The following is a 17,806-nucleotide window of genomic DNA, read 5'->3' as shown; positions in this document are numbered from 1 at the left end:
CGAAAATTACGAGTATAGGAGCTTGCACTGTCCCTAAATGGTATCCCATCACCCGCTATCCATTATGCCGACAACGGGATTTGCGCCTAGAGGTGTGGTCATGGGCGTGTTGGCACGCTTTCCCCTAAATTACTATTTTGGTCACACACATTTGGGAAGGCGCATAGTGGAGTTTAAATGCACCCGTAAGCCGTAATGCCATATTAGTTTGGTATAGAGCTGCGCGCCTGCAATGGAGATGTCCACAGTCAGGCTGCTTCATCTCTCCTTATTCTCCTACGCATCTCTTTGTAATTTTCCTATAATCAGCAGAAGCCTGTCACTTCCTTGTGTCCACCGTTTCGTAGAGACGGCCTACATGCACAATCTATACGTATGTATAGCAAATGAAAGCTAAAATGTTGTAGATTACACGGCACTTTGAAATTTAAAAATGAGCGAGATCTGAGCGACTCAATGAAAAGATGAGTGTTCTTGGCTCTGTGAGCAGTGGAAAAAAAGAAAAACGGCACGAGGGGGGTGCAGCACAAGTGTGACTTCAAGGCAGCAATGCATCACTTTTCCATGGGCTATGACAATGAGCATAGACCGTAAAGCTATGAAGCAATATAGAACTGGGCATAACGGCAATGGATAATGGATCTATCAGGCCTCATCACACTCTTTGGTCAAACCATGTGACTCCCATTGGAATTGCATTGTGGCAGCCATTAATCACAGACGGAGCACAGAACATTTGTTTGATACGTGTGAATGAGTCCTAAGGCATGTGGCACGGTGATTGGTTTCATTATTGTAACGCCCAAACCACACCTATGCATAATGTAATAACGGGTAGCGGACGTGTTTTGGGGATTTAGACAGGTGACCAAAAAAGCCACTTTAGTGGGGGAACACCCCTTCCCCAATGCTAAAGCCCCAAATAGTGGCTTTAGAAAGCTTGGATGAAAATAGAGCCCCCAAGTCTGGTGGGACGTAGGAGGACCCTAACCTGACTCCGCCAGATGGGGCAGCAGAGAGTACACTGGGTTCCCCCCTCCTGCTCCCATCTGGGAACTCTCAGGCAGACTTGATCAAGGCATACACAGTCCTGCCTTGATCCCGCCTCTAGCTGCCGCTGATTGGCCAGGCCGTTTGTTGACCGGAGCATCAAGTCTGCCTGAGAGTTCCCATATGGGAGCAGGATGGGGGAACCCAGTGTACTCTCTGCTGCCCCATCTGGTGGAGTCAGGTTAGGAGGACCCTAGGCAGGACGCAAACCACAGTCCTAGAGACCTCTTAAGTGCCGCCTCCTGTTGGCTCTGGCATAGAGAAAGGACAATAGCTGGAAGCCTGGATGAGAGGGGCAGTGATTTGGCCAATCACTGCTGACCTGCCAACTGGAGAGTGTTGTGGTTTAAGGGTCGAAACAGGTTAGGGACCACCTGATGACCTCTCTTCCAGGCCAAGGCTTTATCCATTATAGATGGATTATAATCGCATCTTTGATGTATTTACAAACTTTAAAGTGAACATTTTTAATTCACATAATATTTGCTTCTGGGGATCCCTGGACCTCAAAGTAGTTTGACTTGGGGGTCAGCGGCCAAAATCATATAATTTTGGGGATCCTATAGAGCGTCACAGTCCCGCCCCCTGTCATGACGACGCCATGCCCAGGAAATGATTCCCAATGCATTTTTCCCATAGACATTTCACAAAGTATTTATTTAAAGACTGCTACGCCGCGGACAAAGCCAACTCGAGTCGTGACAAATCATGACAATAAACACAATATTTTGGACCAAACAAATAATTACAAAGAAGAAAAACAACAAAAAAAGTGTTGTAACCTGCCGTTTTTTTTCCTTCTTTCTAATTATTTTTTTGGCCCAAAAATGGTGTTTGTTGTCATGATTTGTCACGACAAGAGTTGGCTTTGTACGAGGCTTAAAAGGTCTTTAAATAAATACATTTTGAAAAATCTATGAGGAAAATGAACGGAAAATCATTTCCTGGGCCCTGGTAGGGGGCGGGACTGCGACGCTCTATATAGACATGAAAAAAGTTTGAGAACCACATATACAGTATAGCAACATATCATTAATTCATTCATTCAGGAAACCAGAATGGACCCACGGTCTTAATGGATTTGTAGAGATGTAGTCCACAGTGCTGAGGTGATGTTGACCATGTTGGGCCATGCTCTCCTGTAGTACCACTAACATTAATTGTGATTCATTGCTTTGCAGCAGCAGTGACCGTCATTGATCTATCAGGGTAATGGAATAGCACTTCTCTCTCTAATGTGCTTCACAGTGATAGAACTCCCTATTAACATGATTTTACATTCATCAAGGATGAGCGTGTTTTAAAGGTTTCATGACATTAATTTTCATTTATTTTTAGGTTTAATAATGACCTCAATTATACCCACACAACCTGAACATTGAACATTCAGTGGATTTTCTGTGGCTTTCTCTGTGTGTTCTGAAGCATTTTGAGGTGCAAAGAAAACAGGGGAAATCCCTCAACAGTCACATCTGCTGGCAAATCATATATGGGATTAGTGGACTCTTACCTCACAGTCCATACAGGCAAATCAAAGTGCTCACTTGTTTGAGCAAGAAAACCCCAGACCACAGAAAATGTATTGAATGTTAAAAAATCAGGTTTTTTGGGTGCAATTGAGCTCAGAAAACGTAAAATAATAAGAAAAAAATAACTTTTTTTTATGTTGCGATCCCTTTCTAGTTTTAATTTTAGAGCCGTGTCAGCCTGTCCAACACTTTGGTCCTAAACAAAGGTATCCACTGTCCTAGAGCCTTAACCCATTAAGGCCTTCTACAAATGTTGTTAAGAATATGTTGCTATATCAGTGGTGCTCACACGTTTTCATCTCATGGACCCCCAAAATTGTATTATTATTGTATTAAATTATTATTATTATTGTTAAAAATATATATTGAATCAATGAAATGTAGGCCTATTAAAACAACGTTTTGACCAAAACCTCCTAACTCCACTTGAGCTGGATGTTTTTTCATTTCCTGATTTTTTTTTGGAGGTGGTTTCTTCTTCTTCCTCTACCCTCTACCGATATTGCCAAGAGAAAACCCTCCTAGAGAAGATTTTTCCTTCGGGTGAAATAAATTCCCTTTCTGGCCAAAAAGTGCATTTATACGTGTGGTGGGGGGCTCAAAGTGCGTCCACTAAGGAAAGTAGGTCTTTGTATTGGTGAGTAGGTAAACATTATTTTTATTTTCGCTACAGAGGAGAGGGTGGTCTGCATTTATGCGAGCGCCGGAAGTCGACAGTAACATAGCTTTAAATGTGACCGTCATTAGAGCTATGGATCAGAGCTAGTGTAAAGGAATGTTCCAAACTTCCCATGTTATTAGTCTAGATTAGAATAAGGCATTCTAATGACATTACAGCAAGCTTTGGTCCCATGTAAGTCTGCATCCGATCAGACTTGAGAAAGAGCGGCCCTCACAGACCAAAAATTATTACTGAATTTGACTACTAATGTGGTTTGGAAAATTCCTTTACACTCAAAATATGGGTGTAAACAGCTTAGTGAATCGGGCCCTGAATATATTTGGCACTTTTTAGTTTTTTTTTTTAAGGATGTGGTTGTACACTATGGTATGTAGATTAAGACTTTAGTATTAGGTCACCAGCTCAGGTTGGGGTTCGATCCCCGGCCGGGTCATACCAAAGACTCTAAAAATGGGACCCAGTGCCACCCTGCTTGACACTCAGCATCAAGGGTTGGATTGGGGGTAAGTCCCTGCGACATACTAGCGTCATGTCCAGGGGGTGTACTTGTACATCAAGCTGCCTCACGCTACAGAAACAGGAGATAGGCTCCTGCCCCTATGGGCCTCATGGCTCGGCAAGGCTACTTACTTCCTTTATTAGACTGTGTCTAGTCTAAGGCTGCTTGTTCCAACTGTCTGTCTTGTTCCAACTGTTTGCAATTCATGTTGGCATTCCTGTCTTTGGATCTGATCTAAATTATGTATTGTTTATGAGATAAGGCTTCAGTACTTTATTACAGACATGATTTCAGACACTACAACATTCCGCCAGTGGTGTTTCTGGCCAGATTGGCACCCATGGAGAACAAACACACAAGCTGTGTTTTCAAAGAGTAAGAGTGGTCGGTCCCCTTGTAGTTTATTTGCTTTTATTGAGATGACAGGAAAGTTGAGATGGATGGCACTGGAGGAGCACTTTGTAACCCTTTTTAGAAAATTAGTATTATAATCTCCAAGGCACCACTATACTTTTTTCTATTTTCTGTCCCCTGCTGATGGCTTTGACAATTTCATTGGTATGGACAGCAGACAGAAACACATTTCAACAGATGAACAACAGATCAATTCCAGCCATCACTGACACTTTGAAGTACTTTTTCTTAAAAGGAACCCTGGCTAATATGACAAATATGCCTTCAAACATTATACTTGCCCTCTGTAACTACAATTAAAAATTAAAAACACTTTAAATATTTTATTTCTTTCATAAATAGAGAATCTTTCACTCAATAGGAACTGCTCCTGTCGCAAGTTGATGATGTCATATGTATGTGTAGTCCAGCCCTATGGAATGTATTGAATGCACATGCTAATAAAAAGTATTTAAAATTGATTGCTTTGATGCTGTAGAGTTGCTGGCCAATATTGATGACATCAGGGATCTCCATATATGGGCTTAATATTGATGACATCAGGGATCTCCATATATGGGCTTAATATTGATGACATCAGGGATCTCCATATAGGCTTAATATTGATGACTGATGATGTCATGTGATGTCACGTGCCCGACCAACACAGAAACTGACGGGAAATGCACGATTCCATAGTTAACTGCGACAACACGAAAACTAAAATTGAAGACAAAATTGGAACAATATTCTGTCAAATTGAAGCTGATAAATGGGTGGTGCTCTTTCCCAATTGGATGGATCAAATTGGTGGCCCACCTGAAAATGTGTTTTGTTTACTAAAGAGCCAGAGAGAGAGACCACAGACAGAGAGTGAATAGCCTAGTTGCCAAACACTATTTTAGAAGTAATGAATGAGGTCCTGTCTCTGTCCTACAGTCCCCAGTCGGGGCTGTGCTGTCCATTATTTTTGGCTGCACCGGAACGTCCTGTTATCTAACGCAATATTGTTCAGAAGAACCCCAGATGCCAAAATACTTTCTCTGCTGTGTGCAGACTCTGAGAACGCACACGCCAGAGACAATATCGCCCTCCCCAGTGCTGAGCCAAGCATCCGGAACACAGAGCTCCTCTACAAACATGAGCTGAGACTTGATGTGAGATTTGGTCATTGGCTTTGCTTACATCAACTTGATGACAGATAGATTGTTAAAGGCTCAGTATTGCGTTGACTTGAAATGCTCTCACAGCCACCTTTCCGTCACGCACTCATTTATGAGGGCCAGTGTGTTGTGGTGTTTATGAGGGCCAGTGTGTTGTGGTGTTTATGAGGGCCAGTGTGTTGTGGTGTTTATGAGGCCCAGTGTGTTGTGGTGTTTATGAGGCCCAGTGTGTTGTGGTGTTTATGAGGGCCAGTGTGTTGTGGTGTTTATGAGGGCCAGTGTGTTGTGGTGTTTATGAGGGCCAGTGTGTTGTGGTGTTTATGAGGGCCAGTGTGTTGTGGTGTTTATGAGGGCCAGTGTGTTGTGGTGTGTATGAGGCCCAGTGTGTTGTGGTGTGTATGAGGGCCAGTGTGTTGTGGTGTGTATGAGGCCCAGTGTGTTGTGGTGTGTATGAGGCCCAGTGTGTTGTGGTGTTTATGAGGGCCAGTGTGTTGTGGTGTTTATGAGGGCCAGTGTGTTGTGGTGTTTATGAGGGCCAGTGTGTTGTGGTGTTTATGAGGGCCAGTGTGTTGTGGTCTGGCCCTAACTGCACATATTCATGATGTGGAGAACAGAATGATGTGTTTCTGAGTTATCTCAACCTCTTTCACTGAGCTCTTCGCCACTCCCTCTCTTTGCTATATTCTCTCTTTCTGACGCTTTCAATCTCTCTCTGTCTCTCTCTCTCTCTCTCTCTCTCTCTCTCTCTCTCTCTCTCTCTCTCTCTCTCTCTCTCTCTCTCTCGTCATTACCAACGTTTTTAAGTTTATCCTCTCCATCTCCTTCTCTCATTCTCACCCTTTCAATGAAAGGCCTCTTACTGTGTGTGTGTGCGTGTGCGTGTGTGTGTGTGTGTGTGCTCTTCCTGCCTGTGTCCGTCTCTCAGCTGTCTCTTACTCGTTTCTCTGTGTTCTCTCACTCACTTCAGTTCAGCCTCTTATCCCATGTCTTTGTGTCCTAATAGGACAGAACAAGTGTCTCTCTCTCACACGCACACGCACGCACGCACACACACACACACACACACACACACACACACACACACACACACACACACACACACACACACACACACACTCAGACGTCTCACCTCCCTGCCTGTCTGTTCTTCTTTTTGGTGTTGTTTCTTCATTCTACTTCAGTGTGTTCTCGTTCACAGTCCTATTAAAGGCTGTCTGGGTCCGTGTCTGACTCACCTAGCTATAATGAGACACCCTCCCCACACACAGGGTGTGTGTGTCCTCCAGCTGTCTTAGCGATGGTTTGCTTTTATTTTCATGCTGAAAAAACGTGGAAAAAAAGTGTTGCACTGCAAGAAATATATGGTGACAGGATTATTACTCCCAGTAGTCTGCTTTGTGCAGTACAGACATTATCAGGTTATATTCACATATTAACAGGTTGAATGCCCACTATTTACGGCCGTCTTTCAGGCTAGACTGCCTATGTTTAAAGTTACCTTTGAACTAGCCTGGAACTCACCTATGCTTTTTATGGCATAGGCAGCTCCCGGCAGGATCCACCGGGAGAAACTATGCGCAGCTGCGTGACATGAGACTAATTACTTAGAGCGACAGAGAGAGAGAGTGTGTGTGTGTGTCAATTTAACAAAGGTGCAGACGATCAGAAATCAGCAGAGAGTGAGAGATGTTTGCGCTACTCTATATGCCGAATTGAAGTGGACTCGGACCCAATTTTTTTTTTCTCCCTGGAAAAAAAACGTCTGGTTTTCCAAGGCTACCTTTGAACAGCCACTGCACCGACCGCTGATGAAAATCAACTTTAAAACTTTTAACTTTTAAAGCTTTAAAATCGCTTGTTGTAGTGTTGAAAAATATTCCAAAGTGCCGACCACAACAACAGACCGGACGGGGCAGCCGCGCGCTGCTAGGCAACTTTGATTGATTGATTGATTGAAGAATTTATTAACAGTTTGCAGAATTACAGTACATTTCAAGCACAAACTCAATACAAAGGCTGTTAACTGTGAGTGGACGACCCAATTAAGCATTACACTTGTTTCCAATAGGGTCCACCATGTTCAAATCATCAAAACATTTAGAGACGTACAAATAGACACTTCTATAGACAGAACAGGAATTCATCATAAAGGAGGTAAAAAGGGAAAAGAAAAATATACAGTGAGGGGAAAAAAGGGGGGGGCGGGGGGGGGGGGGGATTCAGATTTTACGGGGGCCAGTTTCGAATTGCAGCCATCCGTAGGTGCCCTTTGAGAGCGGTTTTGAAGGAGTCAAGGGATTCGCATGTCTTAATGACAGTTGGTAGGGCCTTCCACATTTTGGTGGCATAGGAGCGAAAAGAATTTAGTCCCTTGTTTGTGCCGAATCTGGGTTGTACATGGTTCGTTGCACTCCCTCTGGTGTTGTGGGTGTGGACTTCGTTAACATTAAGGAAGTATCTAGACAGGTACATGGGTATCTTGGTGGTTTATCGAATCTTGTGGACCAGACCCATTGCAAGATGCTGTACTCTGTCGTCGACCCTAAGCCATTCCAGCCTGTCGAAGTGGGCAGGGGTGAGGTGGGTTCGGGGGGCTAGATCAAGTAGGAGCCTGACCAGTTTGTTTTGGGAAGTCTGGAGCCTGGTTTTAAGGGCCTTTGAGGTGCTGTGGTACCAGGAGGTGCATGCATAGTCAAAGAAACCCTGTACAAGGGCTCCTGTTAAGGTCTTCAAGGTGTTTTTGTTGACCAGTGAGGAGATCCTGTAGAGGAATCTTGTTCTATGGTTGACTTTTTTGATTACGTTGGTGGCCATTTTATCACCGGAAAGATTAGCCTCCAGGATGGAACCTAGGTAGGTAATTTCATATTTGAAACAATGGAAACATTGGGGATTCAATTTCCCTTAAAGCCTGTTTGCATGGTGTGTGCATGTGTGTTTGCATGCATGCACATTTGTGCACGTGTGTATGTTTGTGTGTGTGTGTGTGTGCCTGGAAACCGGCTAGTGTGTGTGTGACCACTTTCCTGGACACTAACTAGGCTATGCAAGAAATGCTGTTTTTTCAACGGAAGCCATTTATGGAAAGGATTCTGTGTTATAGGGATTAGGGCCAGGGTAATTGTAAAAATGTCATTATCATGAAAAATAGCCATTCTAAAACATTGCTGTCCTCATACGACCAATTACTATACTTGCGCGCGCGCGCGTGCGTGCGTGCGTGCGTGCGTGCGTGCGTGCGTGCGTGTGTGCGTGCGTGCGTGCGTGTCCATATATGCAGGCAGGTGCCAGTAGGGTGGCACTGGCATAGTGACCATCCATCCATCTGTCACCCTCTGACACACATGACACAGTTCCTGTAACATGTTTAACACACGCCTAATATACACAATGCATTTACACACCCCAACACATGCAGGACAGGTGCACACATATGTGTTGCATGCACAAATGCAAGCACTGGCTAAAACACAAAAACACACCTTGGAATTGGGTACTCATAACATGAGCACACTCTTCTTCAGTGTATGCTTGCTACATTGGATATGGACGATCGATAAGGTCACAATAACATATCAATTAAAATGTAAAAATCACACCCGTGTGAAGTGAGGGGCGCTAATATATTAAAGTCTAACTCATGTTGATTAGGTGATGTAATGGTGATGTAAAACAAACGGTGGCAACACAAACATTAAACCCCATTAACAATAAAGAGACAATATGACGTAAATGACACATTACGACGTACATTTTCCCTTCATTGTCAATGGCGTTTACAAAACAAACATTGAACTAAAGACAAACATTAAAGACAAACATTAAACCTGTGTATAGGTATTTTGAAATGAATATAAAACAAAAATCCTAAAATTTCAACTTTATTATATTATGCCATTATAGATGAAAAATGTTCAAAGCCTATTTTGGGGTTGTCGAGGACACCAGGTTGAAACTGGTTCAAGTCCTGGTTAAGCTCCCTCGTTTGTGTCGATCACTGAGCCGTGGTGTGACAACACACGCTGTACACACAAACACAAACAAACATATGTTCAATCCATGGCCGAGCTGTAATGAGCGGTTTTGGATTCTCCTCTCCGGTGCAGTTCCAGAGTCTCTGATGGGCTGTTCAGTCGGAATGCGTTGTGATTGGATGAGCTTCAGAACGAGTATACGGTGGCAAATGTTTTTTTTACTCGCTCTGATGCTCGTCCAACTGTTCACGCACAGCGATGACACATTGCACTGCATGTGGACGGAGGCACCGCCATCCTCCTGCCACAGACTGCATGTGGACGGAGGCACCGCCATCCTCCTGCCACAGACTGCCTGTGGACGGAGGCACCACCATCCTCCTGCCACAGACTGCATGTGGACGGAGGCACCGCCATCCTCCTGCTACAGACTGCCTGTGGACGGAGGTACCGCCATCCTCCTGCCACAGACTGCATGTGGACGGAGGCACCGCCATCCTCCTGCTACAGACTGCATGTGGACGGAGGCACCGCCATCCTCCTGCCACAGACTGCCTGTGGACGGAGGCACCACCATCCTCCTGCCACAGACTGCATGTGGACGGAGGCACCACCATCCTCCTGCCACAGACTGCATGTGGACGGAGGCACCGCCATCCTCCTGCCACAGACTGCCTGTGGACGGAGGCACCACCATCCTCCTGCCACAGACTGCCTGTGGACGGAGGCACCACCATCCTCCTGCCACAGACTGCATGTGGACGGAGGCACCGCCATCCTCCTGCTACAGACTGCCTGTGGACGGAGGTACCGCCATCCTCCTGCCACAGACTGCATGGCACCCCGCCGTTTATTCATCATCTAATGCCTCAGTATTATCCTTAGCAGCAGGGTTAGATGTGAAAATAAATACATAAAAAACAAAAACAGAAGAGGGGAGGGTATTAACCCATTTTGACCTGAGATCAAATTCTAAAAATGTCTTCTACATCCCGACAGTTTTCTGAAAAAGCTATGTTTCTATGTCAGTCGTTCTTCGATTTTTCAAAAATAGCAGACCTACAAGCTCGTAGCGCGCCACTCGGTGGCGCGCTACGAGCGTCAACGTGTGTATGCCTTGCCTCCTGTTGCTTGTTAATACATGCATGGTTGAACTCACTCTGCCTCCGAATGCCTGCACTTAGGCTCAACTCTTCTGTCAGCACACCGTGACGAAAGCAGATGAAATGATCCCCTTTTTATTTCATACATTACGGCAGTGTCCTTCTCTAGCGTGCTGTAGCTCTGTGCAGGGAGGAGGAGTCTATCGACCGCTCACCGCAGACGGAAGCCCATTTGGGACAAAACTCTGTGAACGCATTTCCGACATGAACGAAAATGAATTGTCGAGCGACAAAAAATAAGTCAGGGGGCCGCAATCTGCATTCAAAGATTTTCCTAGAAGCTTTGTCATTGGTCGATTTGCCTGTCTACTTCCTGATTGGTTAGTCACTGCGACCGTTTTTTTTCCGACCAATGGCAAAGCTTCTAGGAACATCTTTGAATCCCTAGATGTGTCACAGAGACTTTTTTTGGGGAGCGTTTTACCCATTGCTGGCTGTCTGAATACAAAAAATAAATAAAAATGTTGACATATTATTGCTTATAGCAACTTTAATATTGTAACCACGAGGTAGTGGTGATTGAGTAATGAGCCCCTAACATCGTTCCAACGTTCCATCGTTCCAAACACCTCAATCTGAGCCTCAATTCAAAGAAAAAGGTGTCTTAAACGTTTTAACGCTACCATTATTTAATCCCTCCGTCGAGTCCTGCCAGGGTTTTATCGCGCGTGACACTTACTTTGAAGAGCCAAATATCCGTAATCACATTTTACTATGAAACCATTCCGTGTGTGTTGACGAAGCTGGTGCTTGTTCTCTCGGTCGGTGGTCACAGCGCCTGCTACAGGCCATTGAAAACGCTTGTCTGGGACAAAGCGACCCCTGCAATGTCGCTTCGGGAGATACAGCCGTCTGAAAACAGAGCAGGCAATGTAAGTGGATGCGCGCGCAATCCCGCACATCTTCAAAATGGCCGCGGCCATTGGCTCAGAAGCATAACAAAGCTAACGAACGGTAGCTTTTGAGACGATCGTATTAAAACATGCATTAAATAATACATCGCTGTTAAAACGGCTTTTCCGGGTGTGGCACGGTACGCTATTCTACGTGTCTATGTTCCTGGCGGGCCTCGTGTTAAGATCGCGATTGTAATGGCGTAAATGTTATGGATTGCAGCCAACCAATTGCAACGCCACACACATGCAGATCGGCTATTTTTGCTGCTCAAGTGTAGGCGTGCGTGCGTGCGTGCGTGCGTGCGTGCGTGCGTGCTGAATGCTGATCACAGGGTTTATATAAATGAGTCAGAGCAGGCTAAAAGCAGTTGCATCATTATTGCATTTATATTGACATGTCTCTCAAATCAGTGAGCAATACTGACTGACGTAAGGAGTTTTTTTTGTTTTGAATCAAGAGCTGTTTGCTTGTTTTTCTCATCGTATCTTTCTCTAACCCCTCTCTCTCTCTCTCTCTCTCTCTCTCTCTCTCTCTCTCTCTCTCTCCATCGCTCCCTCTCAGCCACTTGAAACCTAGCATCTCTATTCTACCATTCCGCCCAATGCTAATTGCGAAAATAGCCGATCTACAAGTAGGGATGTCCCGATCACGTTGTTTTGCTCCCGATCCGATTCTGATCATTTGATTTTGAGACATACCGATACCGATCTTTCCCGATCCGATATTTACATGTTACACTTATGCCATATCACAGTTTTTACAAAATCTCATTGCTTATACATCTTTCTTCGAGATTTACATCAGACAATTAATGCTAAGTATAATGTTCAAGCGGTTAGTAATGATGTGCTTCACACTTCCCTGTTTCTGCACACATGTTACATGTGTGCGTGTGTGCGTGCGTGCGTGCGTGCGTGCGTGCGCGTGCGTGCGTGCGTGCGTGCGTGCGTGCGTGCGTGCTCCCAACACAATGTTTTCCGTCAGGATGCTGATGTTGTCAACCAGCAGCATCTTGGCACAGTCCACATCAATCACTCGTGTGTGGGGGGGGGGGGGGGGGTCTTCTCTCTGTGTGTGTGTGTGTGTGTGTGGGGGGGGGGGGGGGGGGGTATTCTCTCTCTGTGTGTGGGGGGGGTCTTCTCTCTCTGTGTGTGTGTGTGTGTGTGTGTGTGGGGGGGTCTTCTCTCTCTGTGCTCATCAGCCCACCAGCAGGACTGTCACTTCACTGTCAATCAGCGGGCAGGGAATGACAACTTTACTCCTCCCTGTTTTTTGGATGTGTCATTAGAGGCAAATGTAGTGTAAAAAATAATGATGCATTGAAAGGTTTTCAACATTTTTGAACATCTTTCACAACATTTTATCATTACAATTGCAGATGAACATTAATTTCACAGTGTCATTATAGTCACTACCACTGGCAACAAACTGCCTACAATTTTGCACATTGCCCATAGACTGTCCACTGTGTCCAGCATATGCTATCTTATTTTATACTATTTTGTTGGTTGATATAAATCTATAAATCATCTCTACAGTTTTCCTCTGGCTCTCTCACTCTCTCTTTATTCATACAGTATGTACGTATCTCTGTCTCTCTCCACTGTCTCTCCATATCTGTTTCTCTTTGTATCTCTGTCTGTCTGTCTCTTTCTGTCTCGCCCCGCGGGCCACACCTGCATCCCACTCCACCTCACCTCAGTGAACAAACCTGTAAGCATTTGCACTCTTCAACTTGCTGTCAATAAGACTCATTCCACTCGCTCCTTGACAGTTCAGAAAGTACTGTGTTCATGTCTCGGCTCCCTAGCTTTGTTTCCCGTGTCTCAGTTGTTGCTCTAACCGCTCCAGTGTTTTTCTTTTGGTCTTTTTCTTGGATTTGTTTTGCCTTTTTAATGGACTCCTTTTCTGTGCCTGAGCCCTGCCTGCCTCACCTACGTCAACGTGTCCTACGCCTTTGCCTCCTGTTGCTTGTTAATAAATGCATGGTTGAACTCACTCTGCCTCCGAATGCGGCTGCACTTAGGCTCAACTCTTCTGTCGGAATACCGTGACGAAAGCAGATGAAATGATCCCTTTTTTTATTTCATACATTACGGCAGTGTGGAGAGGACAGGTTTAATACAAATTCTGATGCTTTGCCATTACTACGGATTGTAGAAATGTAAGGAAAATGATAATGTAGAGAATGCACGGCTAATCACCCATATTATAATTACCATAATTTAACATGAATTAGCATTGTGTCTAAATTAATCGTATAGATTTGTTGAAAAGTACATAACTTTGTGTGCAATGACAAATGCCTGAGTGCCCCTATTGCATTTGAATTATTTATACTTTTGTTAATTGTATCAAGTGTCGCAATTAATTAATCAAGATCGTCCTTTTGCTCTGGTCTGTATGTGACACACACACACACACACACACACACACACACACACACACACACACACACACACACACACACACACACACACGTGTCGATTCTGTAGGCAATGACATAGTGAGGAAGTGATGAATGCCTGAAACATAGTGAAGGACCAGCTGCGAGCTGTACCATTGTAAATGATAGGAACATAACATGATGAAGAGACAGAAGTACATGCATGATGTACAGTATTAAGGCATTTAGGCCTGATGTCGAAAATAAAAAAACGTTCGCTCTGAAAGAATATATACCTATTCAAAGATTTGTGCCGCATTTTTTACGATTTTTCAAAAATAGCAGACCTACAAGTTCATAGCGCGCCACTCGGTGGCGCGCTATGAGCTTGTAGATCTGCTATTTTTCAATAGCTAAAGTATAACAAAATGCTTGAAACACCAAAAGGGGTTCCCGCCCAAAATGGGTTAACGCAAAGAGAGGGAGCGAGATGGAACCTGTCATTCCACTTTCTATCCATCCATCAAACGACCACAGCTAGGTCACACACACTACATTAGTGAGCCATTAGAAATCAATGGTTCATCCATAATGCATTATGGTCATAGGTACATTAAGCTGTCATGACATTAACATCAGATTGATGTCATCTGGATGGGCGGGACCTTAAGCTCCCTGACAATAAAAAAAAAAAAGCATATAGTGCATAAATGGCATAGTTTTCCAAATGCCACTGCTCTCTCACTGGCTGTGTTAAGTGCACTTTAGTTAGTCTTAACATTCACTTATTCTGTTTACTTAATGGTGGATTTAAAAAAGAAAAAAGGTCAGTCTTGAATCTCTTGATAAAATGCATCTGAAAAATAGAAATAAAGAAAAATAAACTGCTAATCTTGGTTGTTGGCGTGCTGGCCTATATTCGCCCACCACCATCAATGCTCAGAATCCATTCAACTGGCAGTCGATCAGCTGCTTGATTGGAATGCAGAGAAAGAAACCAACTCCTCAGTGGTTGTTAATCAAAGTCGATTTAAAATGACATTAACTTAACCAGGGATTGGTGGATTACAGGCAAGCTCAGAAAAGAAAGGGTCATTAGGGTTACAAATGAATCTCCCGCTAAAAATAGACCTGACATTTATATATTCAAGCCTCTCTGTGACCTGTCTTAGCACTTGCTCTTCTCTGATCTTTCTCTCCCTCCGTCTACTTGTCCTTCGTCTTTTCATGGTTGTGCCCATGTCTCTCTGTCTCTCTGTGTTCCTATCTCTCTGTGTGTCTCTCCATCTACTTGTCCTTCTTCTTTTCATGGTTGTGCCCATGTCTCTCTGTCTCCCTGTGTCTTTTCATGGTTGTGCCCATGTCTCTCTGTCTCTCTGTGTCTTTTCATGGTTGTGCCCATGTCTCTCTGTCTCTCTGTGTCTTTTCATGGTTGTGCCCATGTCTCTCTGTCTCCCTGTGTCTTTCTGTGTTCCTATCTCTCTGTGTGTCTCTCTGTCTCTCTGTGTCTTTTCATGGTTGTGCCCATGTCTCTCTGTCTCTCTGTGTCTTTTCATGGTTGTGCCCATGTCTCTCTGTCTCCCTGTGTCTTTCTGTGTTCCTATCTCTCTGTGTGTCTCTCTGTCTCTTTTCATGGTTGTGCCCATGTCTCTCTGTCTCACTGTGTCTTTCTGTGTTCCTATCTCTCTGTGTGTCGTCTCTCCATCTCTCTGTTCCCCCACCCCTTCCATCTCTTTTCATGGTTGTGCCCATGTCTCTCTGTCTCACTGTGTCTTTCTGTGTTCCTATCTCTCTGTGTGTTGTCTCTCCATCTCTCTGTTCCCCCACCCCTTCCATCTCTTTTCATGGTTGTGCCCATGTCTCTCTGTGTCTTTCTGTGTTCCTATCTCTCTGTGTGTCGTCTCTCCATCTCTCTGTTCCCCCACCCCTTCCATCTCTTTTCAAACATTTGTTCCAGCCTTGCTCCACATAATTCAACTCCTCCATTTTTAAAGTCCAATACAGGGGCCAATGAAGTAGCACAGCGATGGACTGCTACAAAGCATTTATCTATTCACAGATGGCTTTACAAATATTTCATAAATGTTATTACGGTGTGTCCTTCCTGGTCCTCTAGCCTAAAAATAATTGTCTGACAAAGACCAAAACCCCAGGGCATGTTTGAACTGAAGTACAGAAGAATTAGCTGTGTGTGTGTATACAGAAAATATATGACTCAACCGTAGATTAAAAGATATACAGAGAGAACATATCGTATGTTATGTTTATGTATGCATATAGTGCATACTTAAATTCTACAACACGACAGGCCAGTTACTAAGGCAACAATGATTATTTATGTATTAGTCGTTTCAGTTTAAAATATCTATTCGTGCAATGAAGTATGAATTAGCCTTGCCGCTCCCATACCACATGGGCGCTCCTCTGAGTGCAGATATATCCGCCAGGCCTGGTCGCCTACCCAGGGCGTTAGTCGTGGAGTGCAGCCGTCGGGACAAGAGGACGTTGCAGGGCCAAATAGATGTTGTACGAATCTAAACATTGGTTTTCCCCCTGGATTCCTTGGATCCTCCATCCTCCTTGGAACTCCCACTCGCCATATCAGCCCCGGCCATTTTTTGCTACTACTCCTACGGATTTTGTCCAGAACTCACACACATTTATCACACATTATCTGTGGAGTCGTGAGCTGTTGCAATGGGCTAAGACCGACTTCCAAAGTTTGCGGGCCCGGCCTGGTGGGGATCTGCGCTCCAGTGATTGGATGCATGTTTTTCTAGTTGTCTTGACTTGTAGTTAGAGCTTGGTTAGTTAACCACTTAAACCCTGCCTATATAGTTCACTGGGGATCACAGGGGTTTATACCCCTCCTTTTGTCCCCCCTGTATACGTCATTTATTTGCTGTAAACGTACACGGTCGATCTACATACTCACAATGTGATTCTGTCGTGATTTGTAGAACTGCTACTTTCTCTGAATGTTTACCCCAGAATAGGGACACTATAGGGTTCTCGTTTATTTTATTTTATTCCAGTTTAAGGTATAATACATCAAATGCATAGAGACAGTGTAGTGCCTCAGTAATCTAGGATCGTAGGTAAACCAAGAACCTATATCAGTCTAAACATTATAATATCAATAAATATGTACATTGAAACTATACAAACCTTTGCCTAGCACGCACGCACGCACGCACGCACGCACGCACGCACGCACGCACGCACGCACGCACGCACGCACACACGCACAATGCAGTTTCTGGTCCTGATTGAACTTCTGTGCCCTACCAACGCTCAAACGTCCAGAACTGTGTGTGAGCTGGCATGACTCAGAGATGTGAGAGAACACTAAATTAGTTTAGAGCTGAGAGGTTAGCATGTTGTGGGCATTGGTGGAAAGTAACTAAGTATATTTACTCAAGTACTGTACTTAATCCATTAAAACCGGGAAAGCATCTGTGTCAATTAATTTAGATTTTAGCTTTACAGAAAACATGAACCGTTATTTCTCTAAAATAGTAGATCTACAAGCTCTCAGCACGTCACTTCATGCCACGCTGTGAGCTTCTACATCTATTCTTTTTAAACTTTTGAAGTGTTTTGAATAAAAATAATGAACACAAATCTTCTCTTCTGGGGGTCCCTGGCAGAAAACATTTTCGGATGGGGGGGGGGTTGACTTTTACTTAAGTCAAACATATGAAAACTCTGCCATTTAACCACCTTAAACTCAGAATTACAGAACTCAGCACTGATTATCAAACTGACATTTTACTAATTTAACAAACTCCTTTGTGATTCAGTTTCTGCAAAGGTGACTGCCTGCCTGTGACTGATGGAGATATGCACAGCGAGCTCTGCAACTTCAGAGCGCCTGAGAACTTCAAACAAGGTACATTAGGAAAGGTCTCTGGAAGAAGATTATTATTATTATTATTACATACTTATTTTGGCCTGGATTTGACCCCCTATGAAGTAAATCAAAATTGTGCTCTTTTATTTAGTTGGTTCTTATTATCATACAGTCTCTAATTTTGTTATCCAAACCCTACATTTCCCATTATTTTTGT

General features: G+C 44.1%; 1 long non-coding RNA gene across 1 annotated transcript in view; it reads left to right on the top strand.

Moving 5' to 3' along the window:
* The window catches only part of LOC306923292, an 85,532-nt gene extending 67,931 nt beyond the window's left edge, over window positions 1-17,601 (top strand). Inside the window, exon 3 of the long non-coding RNA XR_013790014.1 lies at window positions 17,540-17,601. This is a non-coding gene — a long non-coding RNA (uncharacterized lncRNA). The remainder of the gene's footprint in view (window positions 1-17,539) is intronic.
* The last annotated feature ends 205 nt before the right edge of the window (window positions 17,602-17,806 follow it).

The sequence above is a fragment of the Electrona antarctica genome (genome assembly GCF_951216825.1).
Source record: "Electrona antarctica genome assembly, chromosome: 5".
Classification (NCBI taxonomy): Eukaryota; Metazoa; Chordata; class Actinopteri; order Myctophiformes; family Myctophidae; genus Electrona; species Electrona antarctica.
Note: the sequence above shows the minus strand (reverse complement) of the source record. Positions and strands in the feature narration are given on the sequence as shown.